The sequence below is a fragment of the Triturus cristatus genome, chromosome 12, assembly GCF_964204655.1.
Source record: "Triturus cristatus chromosome 12, aTriCri1.1, whole genome shotgun sequence".
Classification (NCBI taxonomy): Eukaryota; Metazoa; Chordata; class Amphibia; order Caudata; family Salamandridae; genus Triturus; species Triturus cristatus.
In genome coordinates this window covers 441479248-441498187 of record NC_140595.1, presented here as the reverse complement: position 1 = coordinate 441498187, position 18940 = coordinate 441479248, and positions in this window count along the sequence as shown.

Genomic DNA, 18940 nt, shown 5'->3' with positions numbered 1-18940 from the left:
GAAGACCATGCATGGCAAGTGGGAGGGTTAGTGGCAGCACAATGGCTATGATGGGCAAGAAGGAGGGTGCAGGGGCATGCACAAAGGACGATGGAGGATAGAAGGGAGGGTCAGGACCTGTGCACAGACAAGAAAGTTCAGGAGAAGGGGCCTCACAACAGACCACACGGGGCAGGCAGGAGGAGCAGTTGCAGCACAACAGACCAGGGAGGGCAGAAGGGTGTGGCAGTACAATGGACCATGTAGGACAGGAGGAAGAGGATAGAGGCATGGCATGTGGACAGGCAGGGTGGAGGTGGCAGGGACAGGTTACAGTCATCTGACAATGCTAGGCAGGTGGGAGGGGAGTGGCAGCTCAACAGAACACTCAGAGTAGATAGGAGTGGCAGGTCCATGGGACATGGTGGGCAAAAAGGATGGAGCAGGGGCATGCACAAAGACATCGGAGGGCAGGGGGAAGGAGAATAGGGGCAGCAAGCTAAGCACAGAGTTTAAGCAGGAGGTCAATGATGGGGCATAGAATTGGGCAATGGAGGGCAGGAGGAGTGGACTGGTACATCATACTAAATTGAGGGCAGTGGCAGCACATCAGACCATGCATGGCAGGAGGGAGGAGGCTAGTCCATGGATTCACACAACAGAGGATAGGGAGGAGGGGGATGGGGCAGCAAGCTAACTGTTCAGAGAAGGCGGGTATTAGAAACTTTATTGTTTTTAAAACATTTTGTCTGTGCAAACTACTTAAAATATGAACAAGTATGCAGCATAATCTCACTTTTATTCAGGAAGAAGAAGACGTTAGTGACTGTGACTCCGGGCTCACTTGGCAAAAACACCCCCTGACCCTCCACCCCCTATCGCAAAATGTAATGCCCGTGAAAAGGGTAGGTGAACACAGTGTTATATAGAACATAGTCCTGAGAGCACGATTGAAAATGAAAACTAGATATAGTGTATGGTATAAACTATGCACCAAAAAGTGTGATATAAGATGAACCAGGCGTGAAATATAATATGCAATACATTGTGCGCAATGACAGATTCATTGGAGAGCGCGAGATAGCACAGGCACTAGCGTGTGCTATGCGATATGCGCCTTGGAGTGTAATATGCACAGGGCAGTGTTGTGTAACCTAACTAGTCTCTAAAGTTGTAATATAAAATATGTGCTGGGGAGTGTAACGTTGCATATGCACTGTGACAAAGATATGGATCCCAAATTGTAATATGTATGGCATAGCACTGTGCGTTATAACATAGGCATCGAGGAAGGCACGTTAGATGGGGCAATATAACCCGTGCGAAGACAAGTGTGGCATGACATTTTCACGGGGTGGTGTTACAGTGCACATGGGCTAGAGAGTGTCATAGCATATGCACTAGCTAGTGGAATACAATACAGAGGTGTGTGGCACTCGGCAGGCAATGGTGGGTGTAACACAGCATTGGGCTCTGTCAGGAGCGCGCTGTGACTCGCAAGTGATGTTCGTCCCCTTTCCAGAGAGTAAAATAAAAAGTATTACACATCCGGCAGTGGATGTGTGTTTTATTAACTGTGAGGGGGGTTTCTTGCATAGTTTTGGTCGAATTTTTGTCGAATCCCCTTTGAATGGCTTGGTGTGCATGTGTATTAAATGTGCCCGTCAATAGCTACCCATGTTTGTATAAATAAACGACAAGGGTGTCTACCGGGATTAGGCACGGTAGAGCATCAGACATGTCAGAGCATCACTAGTGGTGTAAATACATTCCACGTGGATTAATTGCATGCATAGTCGCCTTTTAATGAATATCACGCAAATCGTCATGGTGATAGGTACGTACGGTTTGTCCAGCATGTCCTAGGTGTGTCTATAAATATATATTTTTTAAAAATAATAAAAAACAGTGGCCGGCCCTGGGGATTGGGGTCAAAAAAATATAATTAGGAGACAGGCCCTGGGGGATGGGGTCATCAGGGCCAATAAATTAGAATAAGAAGGGGAACCATACAGCCCCCCTTCTTAAAAAAATAAAATAAATAAAAGACTGGCATCGTGCCGGAGGCCATGCCCCCTCCATGCAGCACTCTGCAAACGCGCCCCCAACAGGCATCTCCAGTATGCGCCAGGGAGCTGCGCTGCAGACAGGTGTTCTGAGGCCAAGCCCCTTTTTACACCTCTCTGCAACGCAGCTCTGTGGCGCTTACTGGAGGTACCTAGTGGTCTAGTGTGACCCTAGGGACCCTTAGGATTCAAGGGGACTTAATCTCTCAACTTAGAACAGCCACAGGGCGCGTTTACACAGTGGTGAAGGGAGGGGACGGGGCCTGAGGTGACGTGTGCAAACACGCACCATGGCACGTTTTAAATTGGGGATATAATTTCCCTTCAATACTGAGGGCCCCTGGGGGCTAACTAGCCCACCAAGTGCTTCCAGTAAGCGCCACTGAGCTGCATTGCAGAGAGGTGGTCCAGGCCGTGCCACTTTTTACACCTCTCTGCAACGCAGCTCTGTGGCACTTACTGGAGGTACCTAGTGGGCTAGTTGGACCCTAGGGACCCTCAGGACTCAAATGAACTTAATCTCCCAACTAAAAACGGACACAGGGCGTGTTTACACAATGGTGAAAGGAGGGGACGGGCTTGAGTTAACGTGTGCAAAAACGCCCTGTGGCCTGTTTTAAGAGGTAGTTTTAATCCCCATGCCCTATTATATACTAGGGGCTTATAGAGGAGGTAAGGCTAATCACAGGGGGACCCCAACGCATAATGTTCCCTAGTGTATGTAGGTGTTTTCACTGTATTCTAAGTGTCTTTTAACATAGCACTGGCTCTAGGACTGGTTAGTCAGACTCAGTTACCACCAGTATCCGTCTGAAAAAGTTGAGGGTACAGGATGATTTTGCAACAAGGCTTCTTTCTGCTCTTCTTTTTGTTCTTTCTGCACGTTATCCTTCTTCCTGCACTTATCTTCGTATTTGAGGACTTCTGTTGCTTCTTTCTGCACTTCTTTTGTTTCTTTCTGTGCATTTTTTCTTCTTTCTTCACATGTCCTATCTCTGTAGGCATAGTTAGAAATTAGCATTTAAAAAACCTTTGAAATTAACAGAAAAAACCATAGGTTTCAGGCACGTTATAGTTAGGAATTAGCATTTAAAAAACCTCAGAAATTCACTGAAAAAACCATAGGTTTCAGGGGTGTTATAGTTAGCTGGACTTTTCACTTGTACAAAACCATTGAAATTCCCCCGTTATAGTTAGTTCAGCTAACTATAACTCGCGCGCCCGCAATGCACTGCTGATGACGTCACATATTACATCACTCATGACATGGTCAGTGACATCACTCATGACATCACTGATGACATCTCAAATGACATCACTGATGACATCACTGATGACATCATCCTTGTGATAGAGTGGCAGACCTCCTCTCACCCTAATATAACCTTTGATACACACATTCAAAAATAGAGACTAAAATTTTCAAAACAATGGACATACCAATACCAGTTACAACAACCTCTTCAGTAATTCTAAGATCCACATACACATCCACTCATTCACCAACAGTCCAATACAGTCACTCATACATGTACTCACTCATCATATGTACTCATACACCTATACATCCTGTTACACAATGCCACTCATCCATAGTTACTCACACACATAGTCACTCATGCTAATAAAGAATCAAACATACATTTACTTGCATATACAGTTATACACACACCACCACACTTACTTCTACGGAAACTTACACATACTTAGTCTTTTAAACAATCACTTATAGAAACACATACTTATTCATACAGGAACTCTTTCAATCTCTCACTCTCACATATACTCACATATATACACCAATAGCCACATATACTAGTTTAAAACATATGTAGTTACTCATAAAGACACTATTGAGACAGTCATTCACTCACTAACACACCCATACACACACTCATCCACCCATACAGTCCTGCACACATACTGTGTTCAACACATACAAACAGTGAGTCACTCATTCATGCACCTATGCACTACGTAATACCCCCACCGAACCATGCAGACACTCAGACTGATACTCAAAAAACCAACTAATAACCTATATAGACACCCATGTAGCTACTCACCAACCCATGCAGCCACTTATACACAAAGTGAGAGACTGATACAGATATTTACATATTTAAACATTACTCACTAAGCCATGTATTCACTATGATACACTTAATCAGTCAGTTACACAATCAATATTTCAAAAACAAATCATCCATTTAGACACTTATATACCCATTTATTCTTCCATCGACCTTGAGATATACATATATAAAACATATTTAATTTTCAGAATAACACACATTCACTGGATGATGTCATCAGTGATGTCATCAGTGATGTCATTTGAGATGTCATCAGTGATGTCATGAGTGATGTCACTGACCATGTCATGAGTGATGTAATATGTGACGTCATCAGCAGTGCATTGCGGGCGCGCGAGTTATAGTTAGCTGAACTAACTATAACGGGGGAATTTCAATGGTTTTGTACAAGTGAAAAGTCCAGCTAACTATAACACCCCTGAAACCTATGGTTTTTTCAGTGAATATATATATATATATATATAACCTTACGTAAGTTAGAAACGTGCTACATCTTAGAATTTGACTCTAAAAGCCCTAAGGGTCTGAACACAACTGAAGATTTGTATACATGTCTTTAAAGATTATTGTAATGTATGAGAGGGAGCCCACACACAAATTAACATTGAGCTATTTTTCTAAGTTCAATACATGCCGCAAGAAAGCCTATCGGATAACAAGAGTCAGAAGAGGGTAAAGGATTTCATCCAAGCCCTTGTTTTTAAATCAGTTTTTTTTCTAGATGCAACCAAATTGCAAATACTTTTTTTTACACTTGAGAGAGGTAGGCACCAGCACTTTAATTGCTATTTGCACTTTAAATTCAGGGAGAAAAAGAAAAAAAAAATTGTATAAATATGATCAGCTGACTTTAAAGCGCGTCATGTGATCAAGGCTCTCCGGAGCCGAAACGCGTAATGGCCGTCATACTGAGGGGTGAATAAACAGATCCTTTTGCACCTTATCTGTGGTCCATGCACCATTCTTCTTGACTGAAGGGGCAGCGTGCCCGAGATATATATATATATCCACAACAAAACTGCAACTCAGCACAGGAACCTCAATTCCAGGTCATATAATCACAGTGCCAGCACGCTTATTGATGTAAACGCATGTTTATTCACACACGGCAGTAGTTAACGTCCCAAAGTGTTTCGGAGTTAAAGCACTCCTTGATCAAGGGTTAGGCGTATACGTGCAATCTGCCTCTTTTAAAGATACAGATAGTGCATTATCCAAACTACATAGAAAAGATACTTTGCTCAATATTTAATTTGTTACATGGGCGCTCAGAGTGAGATTACTGGCATTTCAAAATAACATGTTTCTGTTCATTGGACAGTATTAGTCGCTTAAATATGCTGGTTTGTTGCACAAAATTATACAATTCTATACAGTCAAAGAACAGGGTTTAAACAGCTTTTTAAACACCTAATCACACATGTTACAATAATACTTTTTATCCTCGATTACCAAATCATGCCTGAACTATTTAAGATTATTTATACCAATATCGCTTAGTTGTGTGATAACAGTGGCAGCTTTCAAGCCCCAGTGGGCATTTCATAAGAGAGAAAACACAACATCTTTATCGATCCTAAGGCAAAGAGTAATATTACTCAATTTGACCTTGAGTAAGGTCATGCATGATCCAGTTCTGCCCCTGTGGGCACAATAATAGATGAGTAATGCCCTATACAGACAAGTACCAATTCATACCCCATTCATATGATACCGAATGTGCCATCTGACAATACCACGTTGACTAAGCGTGCTGAATGGATCAGACAATTAAAAAGCATTGTATTTGTGCAATTATACCCTGAACATTATCTAGTATTAGACACTAACACATGTACTTCATATTACATATATATATATATATATATACATATACACACACACACACACACACACACACGCGCGCTTGAATGTTGTTCATTTGTAATCTGGGAAAGCCTTTTTGTTAGAGTGTTGCCCAAATAAAACCCCATGCCTTATTCTGAGAACCGTGCTTGGATGTGTTTCATTTTATAAAAGTGAAATCCCTTTCCTAGTGGTGTTTTGTTTTTATTGCTTTGTCATGTTTGAGCCTCCGTGTGGGACGGTGGTATTTTCTATTACTTGGGAGGGCGAAGCAATACAGGAACGTATGGCTATCATTGCACAGTAAAGTTCATGAATGGGGACAAAATGGAAAAACTCTTGCATTGATTGAGTCAAAGGATGAGCTAAATGAGACAGGCAAATTAACAGATGTACAACAGCAACAGCCCAGCAGTTTGCTGAATATTATAAAAAACATTATGGTCCTAGAAATCCCAAAGTTCAAAAAGCGCTCCTCTCCACTTTCATAAATTCTCTCCATCTGTCAAACTTTCTCAAGCAGGACCTAAGGCCATAAATTGTACGTTTTGGGGGAGAAGGTGTTGGAGGCTATTATACAGCTTCCCACTGGAAAAACCTGTAGACCTAATGTCATCCCATGTCAATTTTACAAATGCTTCTCAGGTCCTCTCACACCACTCTTAGTTGAAATTTTCAACTCCCTAGAAAAAGAGAGACCTGTCAGCAGAATAAGGTGAAGTGATTTTAACCAACCCTCTTTAAAGCAGGCTGTCCACTGAGCTCATGCTGATATCCCTCCTAGCCCAGCTATGAAGTATAACTGAGCTAGGCAGTGATGTTACCTTGATCCTGTTGACTCTGTGGCTTTTGATATCAGGTCTCATGTAAACCTGGTTTCTCCAGTTTATAAGGGCAAACTCAGATTAAAATCATTAAATTGGCTCTTGCCATGCGTGGTCTTTCAGGGCGCTCCCAACTGACCACTTCAATTCCTTTCAATATTCCTTCAGATGTCCATCTTATAGCATTCCTCTTTGAGCCAAACTGCTCAATCTTTAATTGGGCCCGGTCGCCTCTCTCATTAGATCCTTTGATCGCTCATTTATGACCTATGTATATAACACTCACATATTTCTCAGACTTGATGGAATCCTGAGTGTAGGAGAGTAGGATCTGCACTTATGTTGCCCCCACTTTTTTCTGATGTTAACACTGGTTTCTGGCTATAGTCTGGCTGGGTCCCTGCTAATCAGGGCCCCAGTCTCTCTGTTCTCTCTACACAAATTGGAGTGCATATTAGATGCACTAGTGATTGGATGCTGTGGTGCCTTATGAGCCCCTAGTATATGGTACCTTCGGTACCAAGGGCATAGGTACTTCACAGGCCTACCAGGGGCTGAAGCATGTATTATGCCACCCCTGGGAAGCAGACTAAATCTGACACCACAGGCCTGCTACTGCAGCCTGGGAGAGGTAGTGTTAGCACTCCTCACTGGGGTATAGGTTCCTATATCTCACCTTACACACACATATAAACCTATCAGTCACCCCTAAGGCAGGCCCTATCAATCCTGAGGGCAGGGTGCTTGGTTTACAATGTGAGGGGGTGCCTCTGCATGAGCAGAACCCCTCTGAAGCTGGCAGAGTCTATTCTCTGTGGCTGTTTGTGGATGCGGTTAAACCATATACTCTTTTAAGTGCATAATAACCTACCGGTAAATGCTAACTTTGGAATGACTGCATCAAAACATGTCGTGTTTGGTGTCAAGCAACTTGGAATCATACCCCCACACCAGTAACTGGTGTGGGAGTATGATCCCACCCTTCTAGAGGGGACGACATGTACCTACTGTGGAAACACGGTAGAAATCTGAAAGAGCCCTGGCATCACAAAATGGATGCCACCAGCACAGACACTGGGCTGCCCTCCTGCTGCTGACTGAAACTCGCAGTGGAGGAGGCCCAACAATAGGCATCCTGTCACAGGGAGGTGTCACCACCTTCCAGACAGGATTTAGTGTATTGGGGCTGGGTGGGTGCACTTCTAGAGTGCTTTGAAGTCCTGCACTGGGGGAGCAGTTGGTTCCTCTGTGCATATGCCAGCTCAAACCGGTTCAGGGGCTACCTGTCCCTGCTCTGGCGTGAAACTGGACAAAGGGAAGTGGGTGTAACCACCCCCTACCCTGACCATCCCAGAGGAGTGGTCATAAAGCTAGTCCCTCCCCTACTTTCAGTATAAGATAGGGAAACTTTGCCATTGCAACTCAGATATCCCTGGACGACGCTTTACAAGAAGAATCCTGGTCCTTCGACGTTCCACTACCTTTGGAAGATGGAAGAATCTCCCTTGGAGTCAAGGAGTGACTCTCCTGCTTGGCAGGCACCAAAAACTTGAATCAACGGTCACAAACGTTCCCGCTCCCGCCGGAGTCCAAAGTCCCTGCAGCCCCGGAAGTGGATTTCCTGACTTCTCGACGGCCATTGTGGGTCCCCAGCCAAGCTGAGGCAAGTGGACCCCACGAGTGACGAGGAACCGCAATACCTGGGAACCGTGCACTATTGTCGAGTGCAACCCCTTCACGACGTTCTACGAACTTGTGCTTTGGACCATTTGTGGCCCAAGCCTCCAGCAGGTTGTGCACCGAAAATCAGAGGCCTACCCCGTCCTGAGTGACCGTGGGCTCCTGTGAAGCATTTCCTCACGAGGCGTCTTCGTGATCCCTTGCACGTTGGCTTGTGGGTCCAATGAAGACTTTCTGATCGAACCAAAGGGCTCCCCTGGTTGCTCCAGGCCTGCCCTCACTCACCCTCGCTGGGTGAGTCTCTCAGACCTTGCTGGTCTGCACCGCTGACTTTATTCCCTCTCCACGAGACTTGCTGTTGCCAAGGGTTGTTGGCTCCAATCCGGTTGCCGACACCTCAGTAAGCTGCAGACGTCGTGGGACACTCCGAATCCAGCTGCAAGTCATAGTCAATCCCTCCTGGACCTCGTGAGCGAAGAGTCAAAACACCCTTGATCACCTGAAATCACCCGACATCCGTGGACATCCATCCTCCTGGCCCCGGGTCACTGGCAAGTGACTGTGAACACTGTCCCTTCTGCTTTCAGGTCATCTTCATCCTGACTCCAGCCTTGGATTCCACCGGACACTTCTTCAGTCTTCGCAAGCAGCAAATCTTCTTTGGCTTCCATAGAAAACAGCGACGCGACCCGACACTAAAAGACATCTATGCACCCGGCTTCCCTGGGTGAGGTAACTCGTGCACTCTGGTGCCCTAGTGTGTGTTGGCCCTCGAATTACTTACCTTGTAAGTGGCTTGCTTGTAGACTTCCTCGAAGTACCCTTAAACTTTAAAAATCCAACTGCGACTTGCTCCATTGAAATCAATAGGGAACCCGCGGCTGTGTCCTCACACTGCATGCGTCTCCCGTGGGTCTTTTACTTACCTGCCTTGAGTGGATTAGTGAAGCCCCAGCAATTCTACAGGCCCTAGGCCTTGTCCCCTTGCAAGTCTACTTTCCTAAACCTCTTTTTTAGTATATGGTCTGGTACGCCCCTAGTGCCCCAGCCATATTTGTGCTTAACTTATTGTGAAACGTTGATATTTGAATGTGTTCCTGACTTCTAATCTCATAAAGAGATTAGTAGAGTGTGTCTAGAAATAAATACATATATATTTGATATATATACCTGTGTGGTGTCCTTTCATTTGGTAATTCAAGAGATTATAAAGGTAAAACAAGCTGCTTTACATTCCTCTGAGACTTAGCCTGAAGTCTGCTCCCCACAGCTACCACTAGGATAGCTTTTTTTAAAAGGTTGTCTTAAACCTATCTACCATAAGAGTCGAATTGGACTGGTGCAAGGTGGCCACTATAACTAGTGACCAGCATATGCCAGGCCAACTTCTCACACTGAGTCTGAACAAGCCAAATGTCAGAGCAGTCTGCTAAGTGTTGCGAACAGGAACTGTCTAAAGCTTAATTTAAACAAAAGTATCAAACACTGCAAGCTTAAGAGACAGTTCATAACTCAGAGTAACACAAGGAGAACATGAGATAGGATGAATAACAGCCATTTTGCTTGTGTGACGGTTTTATTTTGAGGGGGATCAAGTGGGAGAGAGTGAGCGTGTCTGTTTGTCTCCCCAAATGGTTGATGCTGCATGTCATGTTCAGGCAATTCATGGTGGGCTGATGAATAATAAAGGAAAGTGTTACTGTAAGATACCTGGAAGCGTATGCTTGGTGAGCTTGTGCCGGGTGTGTGCCAGCAGCTTTCAAAGCTCCTTTGGGGGGAGGGGGGCGTTAAGCCCGAGCCTATTCAACAAAGTTCTAAATGTGATAATTTTGTGCTAAGAAGGCTCTGAGCTGAATTGTGCTAATGACAGTGCTGAGGTTGCATACAAAGATTATTTTTGAAGTAGGATAGAGTGCAAATATAGCTTGATATGGAAGTAGTGCTGAGGGTGGCAACACTAAGCCAACGATATGGTTTAGAGCTGTGTAGTACGCAATAGGGCCATGGCGGTTTCTAATCTGCACTGATAGTGTATTGTAATTTAAGTGAATGTATTTCACCAGCCACCAACTGTATATTATGATTTCTGTTGTGTGTTGGAGTTGTCCTAGGGAGTAAAGATTACATAAAGGCAATCCAAGCACTGTAACCATAAACACAGATTCCATAGAAGTCATTTAGTTAGGATGAGTCATTAATAAAAATTGGATAAGTAAATTGGACATTATCCACTTTTTACAAAAGGAAAGGGCAGATGATGGACATTTCCAGGTGCCTTTGTAGTTTTGTCCTTGGCCATGCCTTGCAACCTGGAGCTGCTACTGATCAGGTGAAGAATCCTGGTAACCTTCCTCTTCTCCAGGACTTGGCTGATTAATACATAGAAAGGAATTATTGAAAGTCCCTTTGCCTCATACATTTAAGTACTGAATTTGCCACCGGGCTTGCTACAAAACAGGAGTGGAATAACATTATGAGGCTCAGTCAAAAACTAAAGCATGAGTCAAGGCAAGAGAAGAACCATCTCCCAAGCCATAACCGGACAACCCAGGATTATTCACTTCCACACAATCTTCTGACTTACAATTTTTTTTCATTTTGATTTCCTTAAACTATGTACAGTTTTAAAGCCTTCTTTATCCATAGCAGTTGAGTCAGATTTAATAGAATGTGCCCTTCACCTACAGTAACATCATATTAGCACAACTTTCATACAATTTCCTTTGTTTTTCCCTAATCAAGGTAACTTCAGTAACAAAAAATCTCTCCTCTTTCCCTAAGCCCCATTGCAATAATGGACCAGTAACCATATTACTTATACCCCCAGCCATGTGGCTACAGGGACACAAACAGCTGCAAGAGGCCTTTTCACTACAAAATCCAACTGGTGAGGGGCAACTGGAATTTGGACTGGACTTTGCTGAGTACACCCTGAAAGTCTCTAGGTGCTCCTTCCTGAGGTTCATGGGGCCTCCGATGTATACTCCTGAGGTTGCTTGGGCATCAGGTAAAAGAGACAGGACTTTTGTTACAGAGAAGAGCAACTGAACCTGTTCCTCCAACAATCTGGTTCAAAATGCTCTTTTTATTTAGATTGTATTTACCTTTATTTTAAATGACCACTATTTGTTTTGCCGGCAGTTCGGGTGCTCCGCTGGATATTGATTTATTCTCTACTTCTTTTCAAAGCTGCTGTTATAAAATGCGTATGCGGCAGTGTGACATTTAAACTGTCTGCCTTTGGAGTGCTTGGTTAGGTCTTTATGTATTCATTTCCTTCTTAAACAATAAACAATGCATGGCACGAATGATAGGCATGGCTTTACAAAAATATATATATATTTTTTTAAGTAATTTAAAAAACGTACCTGTCTAACTGGCATGCAGTGTCCTTGGACCAATGGTTTTTCCAAGTTGCCAGTCATGTTTGTGTGTTTACATAGGTGACGGCAGTTGTCGTAGTCCAGCTTTGCAGGTCAGGAGTAGACTTATTCCTATACCCAGACAGCTGGATGTTGAAGGCAAGCCTGCTACTGTCAATCACACGTCACTGGCGTATGACAAACTCGTTTAAGTCTTCCCCAAGGTTCCCCATCAATGAGCTGAAATCCTACCTTCAGCTTGAGCTACGGAATCCCATTATATAGGCAGTTCTGGACACAACAGCGCTAAAGGTCTTTCACCCCTGAGACATGGGACATTCAGTATATGATCCTTTTTTTTTTTTTTTTTTTTTATTCTATTTATTGTTTTACCATTTTAGCACATATAATACATTTTGTTATCATACATTTCATCAAGTTCATTAAGTTCTTAGGCAGCGACTATACAATATGATATATAATCCTTAGATTCATAACATTGAAAAAATGCATTAATACTTCAAATTATCAATAAAACAAATTAGCCACCATTATATTTATAACATATAATATGGTCAATTTCAACTAATTAGCGTTGACTATAACCTGTCTTCCACCTAATTATAGGTTCCCATATTTTTAGCCCAAGCAGTCTTTTTCTCTTTCCCTTTCTTTCATATATAGGTTTTTCTAGATTATATACTGCCAAGAGGTTAGCCAACCATATTTGCCAGTCTGGGGGATTCTTGTCCAGCCAAGCCCTAGCTATCATAAGTCTATAAATTGCCATAGCCATAAACATAAATTCCCTCTGCGGTGTATCAGCATCTGGGTTGATCCCCAATAATATCCACAATGGCGTAAGTGTAATTTGTATGCCTAGAGATCTAATTATAAACGCCTCTATGTCTCTTATCAAAGTATACAGTTGGGGACAAGACGCAAAAATATGTACAATATCTGCACCTACCAGGTTGCAACAAGAACACAGAGTTCCTGCAGTACCCCCCCATTTGAGGATCCTGGCAGGCGTAAAATATAGAAAGTATAAAGTCTTATAATGTTGCGATTGCAAAGGGGCTGAACAGAGAATTGTGCGACCCAGATCGAGTGAATCCTGAAACCAGTGCTCCTCACCATTGAGGGTCACAGCCCACTTCTTACTAAACTTCTCAATGTCGTCTGGTTTCCTCTTAATAAGACTTGCATATAAACTACTAATTGTGCAGTCCCCCAGCATCTTAATTTTCTCTAGTATTTCATTCTCTGCAAATCCTGCTGGTCCCCCTTCTTTGTTCTTCAAAAAACTTCTTACTTGGAGATATTTAAAAAAGTCTTGTCTATCAATACCAAACTTCTTTGATAGATCTGTGAACTGCAACACTCCGTCAGAATCAAAAATATCCCCTATCTGAGTAATTCCCTTGTCTGCCCAGCCCGCCATTGTCCTGTCAGCAAATATTGCAGCAGGGAAAGACTTATTCCTATATAACTTAGTATATCTGTTGTATCCTCCCAACCCAGCATTCTTTAGGAAGGCTTTCCACACTTTGATAGCCGCACAGACAGTCTTGAACCTCGTTCTTTTGTAATACCCATAGTCGATACAGTTCAAGAAACAATTTTCCAACTCATCCCCTAGTACAGTGGCGTAAATTTTGGTGGAATTTAAGGTCGATCTTGAATCAGTTCCACTCCCTCCTATCAACCCCTGTATGTATTGTAATGTTGCCGCCCAATAATATAACCTGAAGTCCGGTGCACCCCAGCCACCCCTTTCTCTAGGAAGAGAAATAAACCTATATGCCCTCCGTGTCTTCCCTTGGGCCCAGATGAATCTATTTAATATTGCCTCCAGCATATTAAACCAAATAATTTCAAAAGATAAAGGAATAGTCCTGAAAAAATACAAGAATCTAGGTAAAATTAGCATTTTAATGACGTTCGTGCAGCCAACCAGGGATAGGTGTAAATTGTTCAGCCTCTCCAAATCTTTTTTTACCTTGCTTAAAAGTGGGGTCATGTTTCCCTCTACCAGCTTGTCTAGGTCGGCTGTAATTATCAGGATATAAATTGAATAGACCGAAGACACAAATAGTGGAGAATAGGTACTCTGACTGCCACGACTCTAGAGTGGTTAGTTCAGCAGTATACATTCAGTATATGATCCTGATGTTTCGGGTACAGTCCTGTGTTCCAGCCAAGACTCTTCTGAGGCTTTGTGGTCTCCTGGCCTTATGTATTCTGGTGGTGCCTCATTCCTGTTTGCAGATATAAATCTCTGCAGAGGAACCTCAGCTTCAACGGGCTCAACACTCAGGATGTATTTCGGGCACCATGAGTGTGCCAGAGGCGGCGGCTCAGGACTTGAAATGGTGGATGAATAGTTACAACCTCACTTGTAGTAGACTATCCAGAGCTCACAGTAGTGACTAATGTGTTTTACTATGGACTGGAGGATGGGGGGTGGAGCCCCTGGAAGAGATGGAAATCAGAATCCTTTGACCTTTGCTGGAGTAGAGGGGCTACATACATTTTCTGGAGTGGTGTGCCATCCAATTGTCTCTCAGGACCTTCCTACCATCTGCCATGGGCAGTCCTGTGCAACTCTTGAACAACACCAGTGTGTGAGGAGGGGGAAGTGTCACATGCTGTGCCAGGATATGCTGAGTGACGCTATTCTTCCCCGGTGAGTGTTGGACCATCACAAATAATGGTGGCCCTCATATTGTTACTCTTCCAGAGTAGGGAACCCATTTTCTTGTTTTCTATAAAAACATTTTCTTATTGAATTTTTGTCTTCATTACAAAACAAAAAAATTCTGTACATGCTCTTCCCAAAAGGTACTTTTTAATCATATTCTCCATGTGGACGTTCTTAGAAAATCATTAATACTGTGACTGAATCATACCTACCTCAGGCATATTATCCTTTGAACTCTTTAGGTCTCTTTGGATCCACGGGTGTCATGTTTGTTTGTGTGTTGTTGTGGGTCTTTCTAATACTTCACTTTGGGCCGCATGCTTGTCCACCACAATGTGGTTCTGGAACTCTGGATATGGTATATAAGGTTGATCTTGAAAATCCCATGCACTTCTCCACTCCCGCTTATTTTGCGATTGTATCTTGGGCTTTTCAACTCTCCCCCCCAACCCGTCTTGTTGGCAGTGTGGCTCCATCCATTGACTATGATAGCCTTAGTTGTATTATCTTTCTATTATAGATTACCCAGGCGCTCTGTTTTGCCCTGCATCCATTTTCTACTGCGCCCTGAAGAAAGTGCGACCTACATGTTGGGTCGGGCAACGAAACCCGCGTCAGCGCTGGGGTCCTCTGGTCATCATGTCTCCTTCTACACTATTTAGTTGAGGCTCACAAGATATTGCATGAATAATATCTTCTTGTTTTCACCCTATGAAGCAACAAAGTAAAAGGGTGACTGCTTGTTCATACATATGAATTATACAGTAAACTGTGTTTGATTGTATGCACTATATTGTGAAAAATCCCTGGAAGGGTGGGGGATGACGGGAGACCAAATGGTTTTTGATGCAGTGGACCGTGTGTGATTTTGGTGTATGCTTGAATGAATGAGTATGAATTGGGCTGAGTAGGAGTTGGTCCTGAGAATGAGTGTTGTGCATGGGTTTTTCTTAGACTGCATTTCGCATTCTACAGACTGTTTATTTATTGTATATTAATCATATATTTTTTGTATCTTGAGATATGTCATAATAAATTTGATATGTTTGTAATAATAATTTTGTCTCAATTAATCAGTGCCCTTTGAAATAAGGGTCATTTTGACTTCTAGCACACTGTACTTCTCCGTTGGAGGGGGATGTGACATTGCTGTTTTTTTTGGCTTCGTCATTGACGCAATTTTTTTTTATTTTTATAAACTCAGTTCAGACAGTGGGATTTCCCCTTTTTGGATTGTACTGACGCTGGTAGGACTTTACGTGAATTTCCTTGACTGTCAACCACCCAACAGTGTCCCTATATCTGTCAAGAATTCCTGTCATGCAAGGGGAGGAAAACGGTAACCAGCGAAAACGGACTACATCTCCCAGGATGCTTAGCGGTTGAGAGGTTATGTAAACAGGAGAGCTGTTACATAACTCAAGGAAAACACGCCCTTATGTAAAACAGGAGAGCTGTTACATAACTCAAGGAAAACACGCCCTTATGTAAACAGGAGAGCTGTTACATCACTCAAAGAAAACACGCCCTTATGTAAACAGGAGAGCTGTTACATAACTCAAGGAAAACACGCCCTTATGTAAACAGGAGAGCTGTTACATAACTCAAGGAAAACAACGCCCTATAAAGGGAGGAACCGGGAGGTACAACGCTGTCGGATATTGTGTTTACAACCGACGTACCTGCTTAGTGAAGAGCAGTGTTCAGGAGTGGTGCTCCAGTAAGGCAAGAACGGAGGTAGGTCGAGTCGTTACTCCCTGGGCCGTGTCTTGCCCCATCGTCACCTGTGAAGGACCCGGAAGCTCTACCGGATAACCATTGAGCTTCGCTTTTTGACTCGGCTGAGTCAAAGCGCAGTGGCGCTTTTGCTGGTTGGAGTCGTAACTCCCAGCCCGACCAGAGATACAGGGACTGCCAGCTGTAACGCACACCAGGAGGTGTTTGCCGCGTTACAGACTCGGAAGTCCACAGGATCGATCGAGCAGCTGCTCTCGGTTCAGTCTTCTTTGCTTGTGATTGGGGTATCGGTGACGCATCACCAGGAGGTGACTCCGCGTCCCGGTGCAGTCTGAGGAAGAGGTTGAGCGGCTGCTCCCTTCAGGTAGAGACCCCGGCTGGGTGTTTCCCTGACTCCTCGATTCTCCCCAACACTCTTCGTGCCCCTCACAGCCTACCGATTGGCATTGTCGGCCATTTCATTTCTGCCCTCTGTTGGCATACGCCGGGATCGGCGTATATGCAGAGGACGGTTAGGACCATCCGTGCTGTGGGCTGGTAACGTACTTAGCCTGGAGGATTCCAGTGACTATAACCTTTGTTTATTCCTTGTATTATTTTTGCCTTCATTAAAATAACTAAACCTTCACAAGTGGTTGCGTTCTCATTATCGTGTCTGTTAAACGATCCTGAGACGTTCAGGACGTTACAAAATATCCGACCTTAATAACACTAACTGTCTCCCGGTCGATAACAGACATGGCAACACTTGATGATGTGCTGGCTGCTTTAGCGACCGTGCAAATTGAATTGGCTGCCTCCAGGCAAGAAACAGCCGATGTAAAAGCCAGACTGGATGCTATCCAATTGGACCCGCTCACGCCCAGCACCTCCCTCACGAACCAGACCCCTGCGGTAGTAGTGGAAATGCCGGTAGCCGTCCCCTTGGCAACACCAGAGAGGTACAGTGGGGATCCTAACACAGTGCAGGTATTCCTCACACAAGTGGCGCTACATCTATCGTGCAAACCAAGGGCGTTCTCCACGAGTCAGGCTCGTGTGGCTTTCCTTATATCCTATTTGGCTGGAAACGCGGCACAATGGGCCGTACCTCTGGTGAGCAGGGACGACCCCGTCTTATGTGATTGGGGTGCTTTTCGCGAGGAATTCCTGAAGGTCTTCGACAGAAGGGCTGACTCGTACACGGCGGACCGTGAAATGCTTGAGTTGAGACAGGGATCCAACGACCTGGTGCAGTATCTCAACGCGTTCCGAAGGCTGGTTGCGGAAACCAAGTGGCCTGTTGCTAAACAGACGGCGCTCTTCCATCACGGGCTGTGCGATGAGCTCAAGGACGCCGTGGCTCATATTGACCCACAACCCAAGACATGCGAGGGCCTTATCAACCTGGTATTACGGCTGGAACATAGGCTAAGTGAAAGAAAGGGGGATCATGGGAGAAAAGGAAAATCCCTTCCATCCTATGTGACAGTGGGAAGTCCTGAAACTTCCACCGCATCCAAGGGAGAACCCATGGACATCGGCGCAATACGAGCGAGCCTCACAGCCACGGAGAAAGAGTCACGCCGTAAACAAGGATTGTGCCTATATTGTGGCAAAAAAGGCCACTACGTACGTGAATGCCCTGCCAAACCGAAGACGTCACGTTATCGGGCCAACCGGTCGGTAACAGCCGTGGTGGACGTACCGGCGGAAAACTAGAGGACTCCCAGACCAAAGAAGGGGCATCTCGGAGTCACTCATCCATCCCTTCACTTTCCAACTCGGTCACTAAGGGACAACGACACCTGTTTCTCACGGTGCACGTGGGAGTGCATGACCAGTGGATACCCGTTGTGGCCATGGTGGATTCAGGGGCCACTGGCATGTTTATGGACCACAACGAGGCATGCAGGCTAGGGCTAGTGCTTCTTCCCAAAGCTGTACCCGAAGACGTCTATGCTGTAGACGGAAGGCGATTGGTGACGGGGCCCATCGGGCAGCACACGGGGGTCCTTCCGATGAGATGTGGGAGGAACCATTTGGAACAAATCGATTTCAACATCATCCGAGCGCCCCAATATGGCGTCATATTGGGATTGCCGTGGCTACAGAAACACAACCCCTCTGTGGATTGGCCAACACATCGCATCGAACTGACGTCACCGTATTGCATCCTGCATTGTGGAGTAGGAACGGAATCCCTTGACGCAGATGAGAGCGGGAGGCAGACAGTGGCTACAGCGGCGGAAAAAGATGTAGCTCTCCCCCAGGCTTATCACAGTTTTGAGGATGTATTTGATGAGGTGAAGGCGGAAGTGCTACCACCACATAGACAGTTTGACTGCCAGATCGACCTGGTGCCAGGGGCCAGCGTTCCCAGCGGCAGGCTGTATGCCCTGAAGGAGCCTGAAAACGTGCATCTCCGGGGGTACCTGGATAAACTCCTCAAGCTAGGATTCATCCGCCCGTCCAAGTCTCCGGCCGCCTCGCCACTCTTCTTCATCCCGAAGGCTAATGGGGAGCTGAGAGCCTGTGTGGACTTTAGGGCATTCAATGCGATAACCGTAAAGAATCGGTACCCCTTGCCTCTCATCAGTGTACTCCTGGAACAGGTCAAGAAAGCTCGTATCTACACCAAGTTGGATTTGAAAGGGGCATACCATCT